Source organism: Mesoplodon mirus, assembly GCF_964341445.2.
Source record: "Mesoplodon mirus genome assembly, chromosome: 2".
Taxonomy (NCBI): domain Eukaryota; kingdom Metazoa; phylum Chordata; class Mammalia; order Artiodactyla; family Ziphiidae; genus Mesoplodon; species Mesoplodon mirus.
In genome coordinates, this window is record NC_138977.1 from 189,099,304 (window position 1) to 189,119,729 (window position 20,426).

The window sequence follows — 20,426 nt, forward strand, 5'->3', positions numbered from 1 at the left end:
AATTATACTCCAATAAAGATGTTAAAATAATAAATAAAAAAAACCTTTCAGAATAAAATATTATTAGGTTTTATATCTAAAAGATGGACTACTGTAGTTACTTCCTATTGTCAGAGCGACCACTTGCTTTTATTTATAGAAACCTTGGCCGTCATACCCTTTTGGAGTTTACCTAAATTCATTCCCCCTTCCAGAGTCAGCCTGCATCCAATAATTGATCCATGTGGGAATACAAATGCTTGACTCTCTTCCTTAACTGGGACAGCTTTGAAGGGTTATTCCATCTTAAAGATTATTCATCTGTAGCACTGGCTCAGACTTCTACAGAAACATGATCACTGCTTTACTTCATCCTCTGCCCAATCTTTCCTTCGTTTCCCTTCGGCAGATGTTAATCTTAAAAACACTTCTAATAGATTTTCTGCATGCTAATCTTTATCTCAGAATCTGTTTCTCAGGGATCCCAACTGACTAGAGAAACTTTATTAGTAGAGTATATTTTCTCTCTAAGCAAACCTTTCACCAAACAAGCTCTATTATCAAATATTTTATGGGCCATGAGTGAAGTGGTATAGATTTGGAGCCGTACTTCATTGAAATACATTTTTTTGTTTCATTTTGATTTTCAGTGTTTGGGTTTTTTTTTTTTTAATATGTCAAACTGGCTTAATTGGCTTCCTATGCTCCTTTAACTTTTTGGAACACTGAAGGCTGTTTCTGCTTATAATTTTTGCAAAGGCCAGATGATCTGACTTTCTTCATAAATTATTTTCTTCATAATTTCTAACTTTGGATCTCAGTCATCCATAAAACAGAGAGCTTTGAAATAAATCTTGTGGTTATATAGTAGAGAAATCTGGATAGACAATATTCATATCTCCTATCTCATACAGAAATATTTTGATATTGCAAATCCAATTTAGTTTATAATTCTTTTTATTTGGATTTCCATTATATATAAATCTGAGCCTTTTGGCAGATGCTGAAATTTATTTCTTGCTTTTGAATTTTGAATAGCTATAACAAATCCTTTGTGGTCTGATCTTTCCTAATTCTTAACAACTTTTACCCACAATTATATTCCCAAGCCACCATAGCAAGAAGAATTTGTTTTTACCCATTTAAAAATTTCGTGGTAAGAAGAAACAGAATTAGATTTTAATAGCTCAACATAAGCAGAAGGTAAAGGCAAAATCTTCTAATCTTCTAATAAGAAGGCTAATTATGTGGAAGGTGATGCCAAGATGTCCTCTCTTCCCTTTAGGCACAGAACAAGAGTAATTAGGTTTAAGTTTAACATGGGGGATTCAGAAAATCACACTCAGGAAATCACCAATCTGCCAGGCTATTCTTAGAGATGACTGCATTGAAACTTCACAAAAAGAGAACAACGAACCCTTTGCTGCAAACCCTTATTTAAAGGAGATCCTACATTCAATGTAAGACAAAATGAAAAAGAATTGATGTTTAGGAAAATGTGTGTGGGTTGTTGAGAAAAGCATTACTAGGAATTTCTAAGTATTATTCATGAAACATTACATTGGTTCAAATTTTAATGAATGATTTATTTATTGAGTTATTATTTATTCAATTTTATACTAGGGAAAGGAGTAGAAATACTTTAGATTTTTGTGACACTGTAATGTTCAATTTCAGGGCTTATTTGAAAATCAAATCATGGAGCCTAAATTATCTTCTGCGTATATAAAACCAAAGAAACTGTTGTCTAGAAACAATATGAGAAAATATTGCCAGATGTGACTATATATTTATTTTAAACTGTGATGATGATATTAAATATATAACATCTAAAGGGCTAAAATCAATGATGAACAATGAGTACTGATACAAAATCAATACAGAATACCCAATAGAAAAATGGGCAAAAAAAAAGAAAAGAAAAAACAGGTAAATCACTTGACAAATTGGTAAATTTCTAGGTAATATAAAAATGTACTTGGGAGAAAATATTTGCAAATGAAGAGACCAACAAAGGATTAATCTCCAAAATATACAAGCAGCTCATGCAGCTCAATGTCAAAAAAACAAACAACCAAATCAAAAACCTCGGCAGAAGACCTAAATAGACATTTCTCCAAAGAAGACATATAGATGGCCAAAAAGCACATGGAAAGATTCTCAGCATCATTAATATTAGAGAAATGCAAATCAAAACAACAGTGAGGTATCATCTCACACCAGTCAGAATGGTCATCATCAAAAATCTAGAAACAATAAATGCTGGAGAAGGTGTGGAGAAAAGAGAACCCTTTTGCACTGTTAGTGGGAATGGAAATGGGTACAACCATTATGAAGAACAGTATGGAGGTTCCTTAATAAACTAAATATAGAACTATCATATGATCTAGCGATCCTGCTCCTGGGCATGTATCTGGAGAAAACCATAATTTGAAAAGATATATGCACCCCAATGTTCATTGCAGCACTATTTACAATAGCCAAAACATGGAAGCAACCTAAATGTCCATCAATAGAGGAGTGGATAAAGAAGAGGTGGTATATATACACAATGGAATATTCCTCAGCCATAAAAAAGAATGAAATAATGCCATTTGCAGCAACATGGATGGACCTAGAGATTGTCATACTGAGTGAAGTAAGTCAGACAGTGAAAGACAAATATCATATGATGCAACTTATATGAGGAATCTAAAAAAGTGAAAAAATGAACTTATTTACAAAACAGAAATAGAGTCACATATGGAGAAAACAAACTTATGGTTACTAGGGGAGAATGGGGGCAGTAAATTGGGAAACTGGGATTGACATATACACACTACCATATATAAAATATATAACTAATAAGGACCTACTGTATAGCACAGGGAACTCTACTCAATACTTTGTAATGACTTACATGGGAAAAGAATCTAAAAAAGAGTGGATAGGGAGAGACATTCAAGATGGCAGAAGAGTAAGACGTGGAGATCCTACCCACAAATACATCAGAAATACATCTACATATGGAACAACTCCTACAGAACACCTACTGAATGCTGGCAAAAGACCTCAGTCTTCCCACAGCAAACATCATACTCAATGGTGAGAAACTGAAAGCATTTCCTCCAACATCAGGAATAAGACAAGGCTGTCCACTCTCGTCATTCTCATTCAACATAGTTTCGGAAGTCGTAGCCATGGCAATCAGAGAAGAAAAAGAAATAAAAGGAATACAATTTGGAAAGGATAAGTAAAACAGTCACTGTTTACAGATGACATGATACTATACATAGAAAATCCAAAAGATCCCAAGAGAAAACTATTAGAACTAATCAATAAATTTGATAAGGTTGCAGTATACAAAATTCATGCACAGAAATCTCTGGCATTCCTATACACTAACAATGAAAATCAGAAAGAGAAATTAAGGAAACACTCCCATTTACCATCGCAACAAAAAGAATAAAATACCTAGGAATAAACCTACCTAAGGAGGTGAATGAAAGACTTGTACTCAGAAAACTATAAAGTACTGATGAAAGAAATCAAAGATGACATAAACAGATGGAGAAATATACCATGTTCTTGGATTGGAAGAATCAATATTGTGAAAATGACTATACTACCTAAAGCAATCTACAGATTCAATGCAATCCTTATCAAACTACCAATGGCATTCTTCACAGAATTAGAACAAAAAAATTTACAATTTGTATGGAAACACAAAGGACCCCAAATAGCCAAAGCAATCTTGAGAAAGAAAAATGGAGCTGGAGGAATCAGGCTCCTGAATCTCAAACTATACTACAAAACTACAGTAATCAATACAGTATGCTACTGGCACAAAAACAGAAATATAGATCAATGGTACGGGATAGAAATCCCAGAGATAAACGCACGCACATATGGTCACCTAATTTACAACAAAGGAGGCAGGAACATACAATGGAGAAAAGACAGCCTCTTCGATAAGTGGTGCTGGGAAAACTGGACAGCTACATGTAAAAGAATGAAATTATAACACTCCCTAACACCATACACAAAAATAAACTCAAAATGGATTAAAGACCTAAATGTAAGACCGGACACTATAAAACTCTTAGAGGAAAACATAGAAAGAACACTCTTTGACATAAACCACAGCAAGATCTTTTTTGACCCACCTCCTCGAGTAATGAAAATAAAAACAAAAATAAATGGGACCTAATTAAACTTAAAAGCTTTTGCACAGGAAAGGAAACCATAAGAAAGACTAAAAGACAGCCCTCAGAATGGGAGAAAATATTTGCAAATGAAACAACAGGCAAAGGATTAATCTCCAAAATATGCAAACAACTCATGGAGCTCAATATCAAAAGAACAAAAAACCCAATTAAAAAGTGGGTGGAAGACCTACAAAGACATTTCACCAGAAAAGACATACAGATGGCCAAGAGGCACATGAAAAGCTGCTCAACATCACTGATTATTAGAGAAATGCAAATCAAAACTACAATGAGGTATCACCTCACACTGGTCAGAATGGCCGTTATCAAAAAATCTAGAAACAATAAATGCTGGAAAGGGTGTGGTGAAAAGGGAACCCTCCTGCACTGTTGACAGGAATGTAAACTGATACAACCACTATGGAAAACAGTGTGCAGGTTCCTTAAAAACTAAAAATAGAACTACCATATGACCTGGCAATCCCACTACTGGGCATATACCCTGAGAAAACCATAATTCAAGAAGAGGCATGTACCACAATGTTCATTACAACACTATTTAAAATAGCTAGGACATGGAAGCAACCTAAATATCCATCGACAGATGAATGTATAAAGAAGATGTGGCACATATACAATGGGATATTACTCAGCCATAAGAAGGAACAAAATTGAGTTATTTGTAGTGAGGGGGATGGACCTAGAGTCTGTCATACAGAGTGAAGTAAGTCAGAAAGAGAAAAACAAATATCGTATGCTAACACATATATATGGAATCTAAAAAAAGTGGTACTGATGAACCTAGGACAGGGCAGGAATAAAGATGCAGACATAGAGAATGGACCTGAGGATGTGGGGAGGGGGAAGGGTAAGCTGGGACAAAGTGAGAGAGTGGCATGGATATATATACACTACCAAACGTAAAATAGATAGCTAGTGGGAAGCAGCTGCAGAGCACAGGGAGACCAGCTCGGTGCTTTGTGACCACCTAGAGGGGTGGGATAGGGAGGGTGGGAGCGAGATGCAAGAGGGAGGAGATATGGGGATATATGTATATGTATAGCTGATTCACTTTGTTATAAAGCAGAAACTAACACACCATTGTAAAGCAATTATACTCCAATAAAGAGGTTAAAAATATTATTAAATAAAATGACACTAAAATTTGAAAAAAACAAACAAACAAAGAATCCCTTTTCAACCTGGGTAACATGTGAAAGGAGCCCCTGCTGACATGTTGGACATATAGCATTAATAAGAAATAGCCTTTCATTGAATTAAACTACTGAGATTTTAAGGATTTTTAATACTACAGCATTATGTAGCCTATTCTGACTAACACAGCTACTAAAAATAAAGAGAGCCTGAATAAATTAGTCACATATATATACTTGGTAGGCTTTATAATCTAATTAGTACCTAGGGACTACTTTTGGCATGAGACAAAGTTCAAAGTTGCCACCTATTTAATTTCATATAGAAAAACAGGCATTTTCTTCTTATTTTTTCTGAAAGAAATTATATAAACTTACTCTCCAAAATGTTATTATCCTTCCTTCTAAAATAATAACATTATCCTTCCTTCTAAAATCAAGGTCAGCCTTTTCATTTCATGACATTCATTAAAAACTGAAACTCTCATTGGACAAAATTAAAAACATCACTTGATTTACACATCTAATCACACAAATCACATAATTTATTAATTATTTGTAAATTGATTCATCTGTAGATTAGGTATATGTTCATTTGAAGGCTATTATAATTTATTATATTTTATGAATATATAAGCATTCTATCCTTATCTATATTCAAATAGCATGATATCCCAAGTGGCCATAATAATTACCAATAAAATGCCAACACATTTCATTTGTTCACATATTCTGTGGTAAACGACTGACAACTTCATGATTAAACCATCCAATGTTCAAATTTCTTATAACAACAAATGTCATTTTTGACGAAAAACAGTTTTATGAAATCCCCTCCAAAGCAAATTTATGTTATAAAATCTGTACTCATGACTTGTTCATGGTTTTCTAAATTGTCAACTTAGGAAACTATCATCTTTTGAAAATTAAAATCTTATCTGTCCAGAAGGAATAGAGGGACATAAGTACAAGGAACATATTCAAATTAATGTCTGTGTTTGTAACTATAACATTTTTTCTGGTATATTTTTCTAATTCATTTTAAAATTTTCATTTATATTTTAAGCTACATAAATTTATGAAGGAAATTTCTTCTACAATGTCTGCCCCATTATACCTAATAATGTCCTATCACAACTGCAGGTAGAAAATTCAAGGAATATAAAACCTGAAAATCCCCAATTACAGCAAGATGGAAAGTAAATAATTCAAATGCCCATAACAGAACTTCTTAGATCCCTGGATGAATTGCAGTGCATTATTTTAATTATAAGAGCAGGATTCACAAACAAAACAAACTTTCTTAAGAATTTCTTGCTGAAATACATTTTATAATAATAAGTATCCCGTAAATCTGATTACAAAAACCTAAGTACAGAACTATTACAGAATACTGGCTTCTTATCCTTAAATATTTACAGAGGTCCCATTTTCTCTTATTGATCTCAATGCAGTTTAAGTGTGTCTACTCCTAAACCAAGGGAGAAATTAACCATTTTAATTAAACATTAAATATTTGTATAAGTGTCAGGAAAACACAAGCATTAAAAAAAAGTTTCTAGCATTCTGCCTAATTAGGTATATTTCAAATACTGTGTTTTTACAAAACAAAACAAAAGAAAGTTTAGTGAATCACAATCTGTAGAATCACAGTTTAAATTGTGAGGTTCTTGCATTCTTTTCATTATTACCAAAATTGATGATCTAGTGCCCCCAATTTTTCTTATTATATCCTAATTCCCTTTAGAGTTTCTACCTACTTGCTGCTTTAAAACTATACATTTCAAACTTTCCCCAATTTATACTGCTGACCTTTTACTGCTTTTTAATTCTTCTTAAGAGATCTTCAGTGTGGAGATAGCCCTCATTTATATTCTTGACTTTAAAAGTGCATGAAAGTATGCTTGACCTTGTGATCTGGGTCTGCAGCTTATAAACATTTATTCATTGTTTTGTTTTCATTTGTGTTACTGTTCATCTTGTTGCTTCTAGAAACTTCTACTGTTGGTGTAGAGATAAAGTCAAAATATCTGAAAACTTTTGTGCTAGTCAACATTTTATTTTTATCTTTGTTGCTTGATATGTCAGAGGAAGGATCACATTTTCAAATGTGTTGAAAATACATGAAGTCAAGCTCCAATGAAACAATTCTACATCTAAGCAAAGATGAGAAGATGCAAGATTTATGGGTACCTAAACATCCCTTAAATCACAACTGTGGCCCATTAGACTATAAAGGAAAAAGAATTTCTAACTCAATGTCAAGTGAACTCTTAGTCTACAACAGGCTGTCATTAATCTTATACATCCTTGCATCCTTCCCCATAGCATGTACCATAATGCTAGGTGCTAGTCCACTTTTCTCCATTCTGTCTGCTACTATCCCCTTCAGACCAGCATCATCTCTCACCTTGATTAATACAGAAGCCTCCAACTGTCTTCTGTGCAATGTAAACATTTCTATGTTCATCTTGCCTGATCATCTATCATTGCAGACACCTCCTCTGGCATTCCTTTAAAAGGTCTCAGCTTTGTTTACATATCTCCAGGAAAAGGGATCTCAGTACTACACATTTGACTGCATTTCTTTTTCACTCAACTAAACTTGTTTCAAAAATTAATGAAATCTGCCTCCCAGTAATTCTGTGTATTAGTTTTAGTTCTTCTCAGTGGAGTTACAGAGATTAAAGTTACCTTTACCATTTTAAATCTATGAAGACCCTGCTTCCTAGCATCTCTTCTGTATTTTAGTTCTCCGAGATACTGCTCAAATGGCCTGATTTTCAGATCCATTCACAATCCTTTCTCTTTTTCTAAGCACACTTCACTTGCCAACATATCTATTAACAAATGACGACTAAAGAGATACCTTTGGAATGACAGTGTGAGAAGCTCTCAGTGAAACAATCATAACTAGTGAAACAATCATAACTAGTGAAAAGTATTAAAACAACGCATGCAACTAAAGTGCCTGTAAATTGTCCTAAGGGCACACAGACATATTTATTCAAGAAAATCCACTATATCTCAGTAGAAGTTGCAAGAGTCTGTGACATTTAACCCACAATCCACTCCCTCTCCCTCTCTCCAGCTTGGCATTATAAGAAACTCTGTCCCTAAGGGTGCAGCCAAGAACATGGCTCCTCCATCTCTAGCTCCCAGTCTATGGTTATGGTTCCTCCCTGGGAAGGTGACGCCACAAACATTTATGACATAGACCCAGCTCTGTGTTGCAGAAATTCTACTCTAAACAAGAGCAGCTGAGAAGCCTGTGGCTCTCTCTCTTTACCTAGCTCCCTCTTGTAGGGCAGAAGGACTACACCAACTATGACAAACCAAGACTACTGGAGCCCCTATTGTCTTTGCCCAGGATCCTGCTTGTAAAGGTAAGCTGGTATTCTAAGAGAAGAGGGTAACTGTCCTTCTGTTATTTCCTTGAAATTTCATGGCTATTACTATTATCCTGGAATATGATTCATCTGAATCTGTCGATGCAAATTCATTTAACAGTTAAAATTAAAAATCACTCTCTTGTGCTTTAAATTGCTCCTGAATATTTCTTTCTACTTTTCTAGTTTACACATTATATTTTAACCTAACCAAGTAACATTTTACTCTGCCTCTCCCATATTTTTCATGTATATTTAATCAACCTAAGTGATATTTCTCATCTGTGCCTGTCTCCTCTCCATTCTCAACACAGACATCATTGCCCAGATGCTCACTGTCTCTTACCAGGACAATTAAAATAAACTCCTAACTTCAGTTTATGGTCTAATAGATTGTAGATATCTTTGCCAAATTAATCTTGCGGAGTTCATAAGAAGTCACTTTCCTACTAAGAAATCTTCAAAGATTCTTCACTGCCCACAGAACAAAATTCTTACCTTCACTTTCTTCCTCCTCATCCCGTGGCCTAAACTTTCCTCTCCAATCTAATTTCCCACTGCTTCCTGAATTATATCCTAGGAATTAACAAAGAACCACTTCAGGAAATGACAAGTGACAAAACACACTTAAATGAGTTATAAAAGACTTTTTTTAAAAAAGCCCAGCATGACATGGTTAAATGCTTAATCAATTAAAAGAAGCCACATAATTAGATTGTTATTATTTATCCAATTTATAGAAATTCTTGTTTAAACAAGTGCTAAGGAGAAAAATCCTTTTGTTTGTTTTTGCTTAATTCAACCCTTGTTACTAAAACCATTTATTAAATGTTGAGGACAGTTAACAACATATTCCTAAAAAGCTTTCCTACATAGCAATGTTCTGTAAATCCTTTTTGTCACAGTGCATTTTGTTACAAATTGAAATGGGAGGGGGGACAAGAAAGGTTAATTACAAAATGACTTAAATATTTTTAAACCTGAAGAAATTTTAAGACTCAAATGTTTAAGGGGAGAAAATTATAGTTTTCAGGTATAATAAAAATATTTTGAGTCATAAAAGATCACTACAAATGAACAGGGTTTTTTTAATACTGAGGACAGTATCTTAAACGTGTGAAAAAGAAAAAAATCATAGTTTAGCTCAACCAACCTGTGTTGAATATCCATCATCCCATTAGTTTAGTAAATAGATAAAAAATTAAGTCATAATTGTTAGGCAGGAAGTTAGCCATGAGTAACCAGAGGAGGCCCTATAGGCTGAATGTCCAATAGCCGCCTAAACCCGCCAAGCTATTTGCCAACCCCACCCCAAACATGCCCCCATCAGTACTCCAAAATGGTCAGGGGACTGGAAAAATCCCCCACTTGCCGACTGGATGGAATTTCCCCACTCTGGCACATGCACACACCTCAAGCTACCATGTCCATAGATAACCTTTGGCGGCCATTAGGCTCATTAAAAGTTCATAAATATTCTATGAGTACACACACCTGATTATAACAGACTGAATTATGGGTAGGACATGCGCAGCAGAGCCTCTTGTTATATAACCTACAGCTGTCAATCAAGACTGTCAATCAACGATCTTGCCTTAAAAACCCTACACTCCAGCACTCAGGGGCCATTGCCTTCGTTGGCCTGGCCCACTTCTCTCTTGAGGTGTTCTCTCTGTTCTCTCCTTATCTTTAATAAACTCTCTTGCAATGGGTAAGACCTCAGATTCTTCTTTGTATCCTTACCAAGAACTGAGGCCCACAGGAGGAGGGTTTTCCAGACTCTCTTCTGCCAACAATAAACATACTGCTACTGTAAATAAACAGAAGTTATAATAAGCTAATTTAATTTACAAAATAAAAGTAAAATATATTAAAAAAAAACAAACAGATCTTTGAGCTCATTCAATTTGATTTGGTGTAATTTCAGAACCTTAATTTCTTCCGCTGTAACATGAAAGGTGTGGTAATGAAAACTTCAGCCATCCCTCAATCTGTCTATTACTCAAAGTAGTTGCATGATCAAATAAATTAATTAATATAACAATAATAGTATTATGAATAGCTAATATATATTGACTCCTAAAAATATGCCAAGGCCTATACTAAATGCTATGTGTGCTGTATCTAATTTAATCCTCCCAACAAATTTATGAGGTACTTTTATTTCCATTCATGATGTGAAGGGAGGAAAAAGCACAGGAATTTAAGTAACTTTTTTTAAAGGCCCTATCTCCAAACACAGTCACATTCTAAGGTACTGAGGGTGAGAGCTTCAAGTTCTGAATTTTGAGAGGGAGACAGAATTCAGCCCATTAATTTACCTTTTAGAGTTATAAGATTAAGAAATGTAATTGCTTGCCTGTAATTAAGAAACTTCTACTCTAATATCTCTGTTACACATCAGTAAAGCCAGTAATTCAGATAGCTATTACCTTTTCCTACATGTATAAATTGGTAGAAATATACATATATTCCAAAGTGCTGATGTGACAAAAAAGGGTTAACACATGGAAAAGTTCTGATTCTTAGAAAAACCAGTACTTTTTTTTTTTTTTGCGGTACTCGGGCCTCTCACTGTTGTGGCCTCTCCCGTTGCAGAGCACAGGCTCTGGAAGCGCAGGCCCAGCGGCCATGGTTCGCAGGCCCAGCCACTCTGCTGCATGTGGGATCCTCCTGGACCGGGGCACGAACCCGTGTTCCCCACATCGGCAGGCGGGCTCCCAACCACTGCGCCACCAGGGAAGCCCACCAGTACTATTTAAATTCAACAACTTAAAGTTACCTTTGTTAAAGGGCATTTAAGGAAAGAAATAGAAAATAAACATCCTTACTGATGGTAAGTGCTTAATTCTACATACAATTCAAATTGCAGTATATGCAGCTCAGTGGGACTTTAGAAGCTGCTGCAAACACACTTAACTTTACAGATGAGGAAGATGAGCCTGACACTGGTAAAGTGACTTGTCCAAGGTCACGGATAAAGTTAGTTCCTGCTAGAGCAAGTGCTCACTGTTCTTTTCCCTATTCTGTACTGTCTCCTGTGGTTTTCCCAGGATCATGGGCTTAACAGTTTCCTGGAGTGATTATTTGTTTTAGAAATAACACTTACTTCAAGTCTGGAGAGATTCACAAGTAATTACCTTCTTTTTTCAACCTAAGTTCAATTTAACCTAAAGCTGAATTTTTAAAAATCTGTGAATTCATCATGTAATTTTTAAGTCCTCATAAGACCTGCTGCAGACAAAAATCTCACCCTTCAAATAATACACATTTTCTTAATTGAAACATATATTAAAATATGTATTAACCTAATAACCAAAATTCATTATATCACAAACAATCTATTACATGCACACATTTTTCTACAACTGTATGTTTCTCAAGTGTTGCCTGATCCAACAGCAGGTCTCAAATCACCTTCCAAAATGCTTCAAAATCATTTGCATATTTGTTCTTACAGTACTAAGCAAAATGAAAAGCAATTCAATTACAATAATTTAGGGCTACTTATATCTAAGGAAAATACCTTCAAAGAGTCATGCACTGTAATAAATGTCTTCCAAAGTTCTTCCAATAAGGAATTAACCCAGAAGTAATGCCATAATTCTGGAGAATTTATTAATACTATCCAGTCAGTTTCTGCCCTTACAGGCTCTCCTCCAACAGAGTCAGGCCTTGAAATGGGAATGCAAGCATGAAACTTTGATCTAAGCTGACTTGGAGGAAGCAGGAGCACCAGGAGGAACAGACTTTTTTTGTGGTTTTTTAAAATTAATTAATTTTTTATACAATTTTAAAAAGTTACACTCCATTTACAGTTATTACAAAGTATTAGCTATATTCCCCATGCTGTATAATACATCCTTGTAGCCTATGTTACACCCAATAGTTTGTACCTCCCACTCCCCCACCTCTATACTGTCCTTCCCCTCCTCCCCACTGGTAATCACTAGTTTGTTCTCTTTATCTGTGAGTCTGCTTTTTTTGTTGCATTCACTAGTTTCTTGTATTTTTTAGATTGCACATATAAGTGATATTATACAGTATGTCTTTCTCTATCTGACTTATTTCAATTAGCATAATGCCCTCCAAGTCCACCCATGTTGCTGCAAATGGCGAAATTCCATTCTTTTTTATGGTTGAGTAGTATTCCATTGTGTATATGTACCACATATTCTTTATCCATTCATCTGTTGATAGACACTTAGGTTGTTTCAATATCTTGGCAATGGTAAATAATGCTACTATGAACACTGGGGTGCATGTATCTTTTCAAATTAGTGTTTTTGCTTTTTTTTTTTTGGATGTACACCCAGGAGTGGAACTGCTAGGTCATACGGTAGTTCTATTTTTAGTTTTTGAGAAACTTCCATATCGTTTTCTACAGTGGCTACACCAATTTACATTCCCACCATTAGTGTAAGAGGGTTCCCTTTTCTCCACATCCTTGCCAACGTTTGTTATTTATGTTCTTTTTTGATGATAGCCATACTAACAATTGGATGATATCTTACTGTGGTTCTGATTTGTATTTCCCTGATGATTAGCAATGTTGAGCATCTTTTCATGCAACTGTTAGCCATCTGCATTTCCTCTTTGGAAAAATGTATTTTCAGTTCTTCTGCCTATTTTTCATTTCATTTTTTTTTTGATGTTGAGTTGTATGAGCTCTTTATGTATGTGGGATATTAATCCCTTATCAGTCATATCATTTGCAAATATTTTCTCTCATTCAGTAGATTGTTTTCATTTTGTCAATGGTTTCCTCTGCTGTGCAAAAGACTGGATTTAAAGAGAGCAGCATTCAAATAGAGACTCTACCATAGACTCAATATTCACAAGGAAACATAACTTCAAGGTAATATTGGGATTCATCAGCATGCATTTGTTTACACTTAACATCAAATGTTTTCTTCCTTTTTCTTTCTGAAGATAGAGTTTCAAATCCATGAGTTTATTATTATGAGTAGAAAAAAATCAATGCCAGAAAACTCTAACAAAGTTATCCAATCTAGAATAAATTTTATCTTGAAATTACAAAGGAAATTCAAGGACTTCAATTCATTACAAATGGAAATTCCTCCCATTTGTGAGGAAAAGCATGCTTTTATTTCTTTCTATGTAGAGCCAAAGAATGAATAGTGGCAGAAAGTAACAATCTGATTATTTGCCTTATTTTGGCCTCCAAAACCATATCTTACTGGGGGGTTGTTAAGGTTAGTCTGGGGAGAGAGGCAAGATGATCTGCTGGAAGAGAGAGGACTCTATCTTTTGATCCAAGTCAATCCCTCTCATTGTTGATCAGCAACAAGTTATCCAGGTCCAAATGAGAAAATACCAAGTACCAGGCTACCTCACCCAGGAAAAAAAGCAATAGTAAAACACACAATTGTAAAGAGAAAAGAACAGAGGATTTACTACATGCTGCTTTCTAAAACAAGATTTTACATAAAAATTCAAATTTATATAGTTTATTTATTTATATGTGTGTTATATAAATTTATTCGGTAAATTTTATTATATTAATAAATAATCATTTTATGTATTTATAGTTATTTTGTAAATGTTTATGCAGGCTATAAAATTTTATGCATTTATATATCCTAGTAATTTCTACATATTAATATGTACTCTTTAAAGTTATGTAGGTGCATATGTATGTAAATGAACAGGATGTCCCACAGCCTTCTGAAGATGTCTCAGCTCTTCTTTGAGACATTTTTTAGTACATAGCCATTACTATGGACATTTGGGATTAAAGGGATCAAAGCTTCACACACATTTTTGTCATTTAACTTTCCTTTTGAATGCTTTATAGGACCCTTTCTATACTCTAACAGAGTTTCCTACCAAAAGGCCATCAGCACCTTCAGTCTGAAAGTCCAGCCCATCATCCTTCTCCAGGCTCATTTATGTCTCCTTGCTCCCTCTCTTTTTTTGACTTGAAAGGCTGAGTGAAAGGGAAAGGATCATAATTAGCAGATATGTCTGGTCAGCAAAGTGCATTCTCAGACCCTATGATCAAAAATCTTTTTAAAAAAGCAAGATACGAAAGCAAATCTCAACCTGACAGAGCCAGTGGATTCGCTCTGCATGATCCTCTCTTGCTACCCTAACTGGTTCTGCGGAAAGTGCTCCTCTTTTTCCGCTCATTGTTAACTCTCACTTTTTGAATGTGAATCACAGCTGCCCCTGGATCAACTACTAGATTCACTTCTGTTTACCCACTAAGTTTTTTTCTCCTTCAGGACACTTGCCCTGACAGATTCAAGTGCCTAGATTTCATGAAAAATGCTTTGTACTAAAGGCAAACTTATCCATAATCCTTAAAAGTAAATTTTATGACCATTTCTGAAAATAGGAACTCTTCAGTGGTTAATAATGGCGGTTTTACCTTGAGTGAGAAATTCATCAGACAGCTCAGTTGCTTAGGTTCTACAATTCTTTAGGGTTTAGTTCTATTCAGGATAGTTGGCTTTGTCCATTACATGAATTTTTTTCCAGCCTAAAGACCAGACTTTTTAAAAAAATCTTTACCATGGCATCTGTCCAATAAATTCTATCTACTTTTAGTTCTAAAAGGCTCTTCGTTTTTTTCAGGTGACTCTTACAAACCCACCCATCTACTTTTCTGATTTGGCATAATAATTTGATACTGAAGTTCTGGCATATTGATTTATTTCACTTAGCTATCTTTTATTTTCATCCAAACTGCTCTGACCACAAATAGGTGTGGATGGTAGGATACTGACACTCAAACTCATATAGTTGTGTGGCCTTCATCCTTTCAAACATGATCTGATAGAGTTATAACCAACATTGTAATTTTAAATAAATGGATAAGATTACAGAAGAATGGCTGGAGGATCACTTTACACATCCTAACTCTGGCATCCTTGAGGATGGGGCCTATTCTACTCTGCCTCTGCTTCACAAGGCCCTCAACACAGTTGGTTCTCAGTGAGAGGCTGTGGATCTATTAGAGTTACTTGTAGCTGTGAATCACTTGATTGCCATTATTTGTAGTTTTCAACATTTAAAATTAATAAAATACATGCACTAGGGCTTCCCTGGTGGCACAGTGGTTGAGAGTCTGCCTGCCGATACAGGGGACGCGGGTTCGTGCCCCGGTCTGGGAGGATCCCACATGCCGCGGAGCGGCTGGGCCCGTGGGCCATGGCTGCTGGGCCTGTGCATCCGGAGCCTGTGCTCCGCAACGGGAGAGGCCACAACAGTGAGAGGTCCGTGTACCGCAAAAAAAAAAATACACGCACTAAAATGTTTTGACATTCACGATGCTTGCTCACATAAAATGAAATAAATTTATAACTGGAAAAAAATGGGGATTCCTTAGTCTAGACAAATACAACAAAATACAAATAGACATCTTAATTTTAACTCAAAGAGATAAGTGATTGCTGACCACCACTGTTTGTTAGCAGAAAAACAAGGACTAGAAGCCAGGGCTGCTGGTGTACAATCTCCTACAATTTCCACCATCATAGCTCTTCCTCCATGCTAGTCTTACTTCGTTGCCTACACCAAGAGCATTCAATCCCGATAAGAGTTAACAGTAACAATAATAACAGTAACAATAGACTAATATTTATCAAGCACTTACTATATACTAGGCAATCTATTCCATGTTTTGCATTTATGTATTTCCTCATGTAATCATATAATTAGTACACGCAGGGTACAAGTATCCCCATTTTACTGATGAGGAAACTTCCACTGAGAAAGGTTAACAAATTTACTCACAGTCAACACAGCAAGAAAATGCCAGTTAACTGTGCCTCTGACCATTATATTACCATTGTCCTTCCTTTCTGATGAAAATATTCTCTTTTTATGTTTCATCTGCAGTAGCTAATATACCCACTGTCAGAATATATCTTAACTGCTTCTCAAGAATTACGTTGTTTCAACCAGCAAATAATATCCTGATTCCTGTGGAATCATTTCCAAATGTAAATGACAGAAAATTTAAAGTCATATAGACCAACTCTGTTAAGAGAGTTTTTTTCCTTATTTGAACACATTATTTACATGCCCAGACAAAGGAATTCAGTGTTGTGTCACAAAAGGTATTTGCCATACCAGAAACAAAGATACAAACTGTTTCAGAAAGCAATGATGTATGTTTTATTATATTTGATCCTGAAACAAGAATTAGTTCCCCTAAAAGTCATAACAATGACAGTAACAATATCCAGTAACAATATCTAGTAATGCTAATCTCATTTCCTTGGGAATGCCATTCAATAGAGTGAGATTCATTTTCTAGAGGTTATGAATTCACATTTATTTTAAGACAAATAAAACAAGCCACAAAATGGAGAGAGGCAGAAGACTGCAGCAACTCCTCCAGGTTATTGGGGGATAAGCTGCAAAATTACTCATTGATGCTTAAGGTCATTAGTGAGGAATTACTCTTCTGAATATTATGAGACATAGACTAGTGTTCTGGACATAAAAATTTTAAAACACAGTGATCCTTGAACTGGTATTTACTCTCACCACTTAAAAAAAGGCTGCTCATTATGTGCTGACACTTTCTTGAATCATTCAATTCTACTCTATCTTTGTATAGACTAGTTATAAGCCAATGTGGTTGTTACCTTTCAAATTTGGACTTTTACACTTACAGCCTATATTAAAAAGTAGTATCTTATAAAGCCTTTAAAAATTATTCATATTCATTTAAATGCATTAAATAAAAATATATATGGTCTATTGCTCATGAGAAAAAGTGCCTGAGAAAATAAAGGGAACTGAAGACATTTAGGCAAAAACAGCCACACACTCTGGGCTTTTGACTGTAATTTAGAGGTCACTGAGTCTAATCCCATACCTGATCCCTTTCATATAAACACTGTTTGAATATTTCTAGCTATGAGAAAACACCTGATTCTTTTAATTTTCCATTAGGTCTAATTATTAGAAAGTTATTCCTCATTATTGTGGAGAATCATGGGAAAATCCTCTTCATGAGGGCTGAGATCATCTGGTAGCAAGTAACTGTTTTCTGTTCTCATGGCAGCCAGACTAAGATTATTACCTATTGGTTTTTAAAAAGCCCCAAAGATGTACATGCCCCTTCTCAGTGTGTAGATGACAATATATGAAACTAGGGAGAGGAAGGCAGAATGTCTGAAAATCTCATGCTTTCAAGCCCCTCTGTTTAGATATCATGTGTGCTTTACTTTTAATTTCAGTGTCCCAAATGATGAATGGGAATTGGGCTTAGATGTGGCCACATGGGCATAATTTCTGCCCAGAGAAGAGCAATTCAAGGTTTCAGTGCCTTCCACTCCCACCCCTCCTGGAATGACTGACTGACCAATGCTGGCAAAGGCCCAGCTGTAGTTAGTGGTCCCACAGTAAGTCATCTATCTATCCACTGACCATGCCAGCTCTGGGGCCCAGGACAGGATAGCCAGGTGAAGAGTGCCACCCTCATGCAGTGAGCACAATAGAGTATATGATTAACTATTTTTTGCTGGGCACAGATTCAATATAAATGAAAACAATGAAATAGTCTGGCCAATCTCTATTTTTTAGTGTCTTGAAATTTCCATTACGGTTCTTTATATATCAATTATGCCTCAATAAGCTTGTTTTTGAAAAAAAAAAGTGGAAGCAGTCATCTGAATAAGATAAATTATGCTGCAAAAGCAAATTAACCCAAAACCCCAGTTGCTTAGCTCAACCAAGACTAATTTCACAATGTATGTATATTATGCATTAGCATAGTTACTAAGAGACCCAAGCTGGTGGAAAATTCCCCAACATTGACCTCACTATCTTGAATATGTTGCTTCTTTAATGCAAATAGAAGGGGGAAAGAGCACTGATGCATCTCACAGCAGTAATGAGGTGTCATAGCTCAGAAATAATACACACCCCTTCTCTGGTCATGTCCCATTGGCCAGAAATAATCTCATGGAAATGAAATCGTCTGAGTGCCAGGAGAAGAAGCAAACTTGATATTGGTAAGCACTGGTAAAGTCTGTCACATTATAACCAAGATCTCCTGAGACCTTTTATTCTCCAATCTAAATATTCCTAATTCTTTCACGTTTTTCAAATGGCATGGTTTCCTCTACCCTTCTTCTCCTAGCTTCCTTATAATTGCTATTTTACTTTAAAGATGTTTTCACATTAGTTTGTGAACCCCTTGATTTCACAGGCAGGATTTTGTGACTATGTTAATTTTGTAAAGGAAGAGGAATATCACTTTTAATAGATTCTCAAAGAAGTAATGCTGAGAAAGTTTAGGGATCACTACTCAGGTATCTTATCATTTTCTTTCTAATATAATACCCCATGGGTGCAACATTCTGGCAAATTTCTGAACAGCATTGCTCTACTACCTAGTCTGGATATATTAAATGGTCATTATTTTTTTTAATATTTATTTATTTATTTGGTTGTGCCAGGTCTTAGTTGTGGCAGGTGGGCTCCTTAGTTGCAGCTCGCCAGCTCCTTAGTTGCAGCACATGGGCTCCTTAGTTGTGGCACATGAACTCTTAGTTGCGGCATGCATGTGGGATCTAGTTCCCTGGCCAGGGATCAAACCCGGGCCCCCTGCATTGGGAGTGCCAAGTCTTAACCACTGTGCCACCAGGGAAGTCCCAAACAGCCATTATAACATAAAATTTGCATCCAATTTTTTTATAGACTGTTGTCCTATACTGAGTTTATGGAACAAAAAACAAAAAAATGTAAACCACTTGCACTGCTAACAAATGCTGCTTCTTCTTAGTCAAATGATTTAGACTAGCTTTTGTTTTTACTGATCTTTTAGACTGCATGCAGAACTATCCATTTTGGATTCACAAACTCAAGGTTCACATCATTTTGATTCTAACATAAAGAACACTATCAATCTTTCCCATCTACCTTTGAGTCTTCTGCATGTAGTTGATATATTCATGTAAATCACTGACACAAGCATTGGCCCAGTTCAGTGCAAATTGCCAAGGCAAAGAACACACATGTGAAAGTTGCCTCTGCTCTTCCCAGCATTCCTCCATACTGTCTCCTCTGCTACATTTCCAAAGTTGTATACGATAGACTATTAATTTCAATAGATGTCACAAAGGTAAAAGGGATGGACCAAGGATGTGGTCAACTAAGTTTGTGAAATACTATATACTGGATCCTGCCCTCAAAGAGAGGCTTGCTAGCTGTGTAAACTTAGCAAGTTCAGAACTTCTCTGGTGTCAGTTTCCTCGTGTAGATAATGAGGATAATATTAGCACCCATCTGACCACAGAGCTGTCATATTAAACAAGTTAACTCAGGCAAGTTAATACAAATAGTGCCTGACACACAGTAGGCACTCAAAACATTTTGGTTCTTATTTTCATGGTTGTTATATCAGCATTGAAAGGTTTTGAAAAACTCTGCAGTAAATAAATCTGTTTGGCTTTGTCCAGCCAGTTTTCTTCATATAATTTGACACCAGAACAACTACTTTTTCATCCAACATCTTGCACTTCGGGAAATGCTATATGATTTATAGCATTTACTTAATTCCAGGATCAGCAATTGGTCAGAATCAGGAACAGGGTGAGAAAATGACTATGTTTCAGGTTGGTAAGAGAATCATGCTGTTTTCTTACTTCAACTTCTCCCACAAGTGTCAGCCTGACTCTTGTACTGGATCTCACCAGAAACACTTAATTCATTCTGTCCAAATACAGCATCAA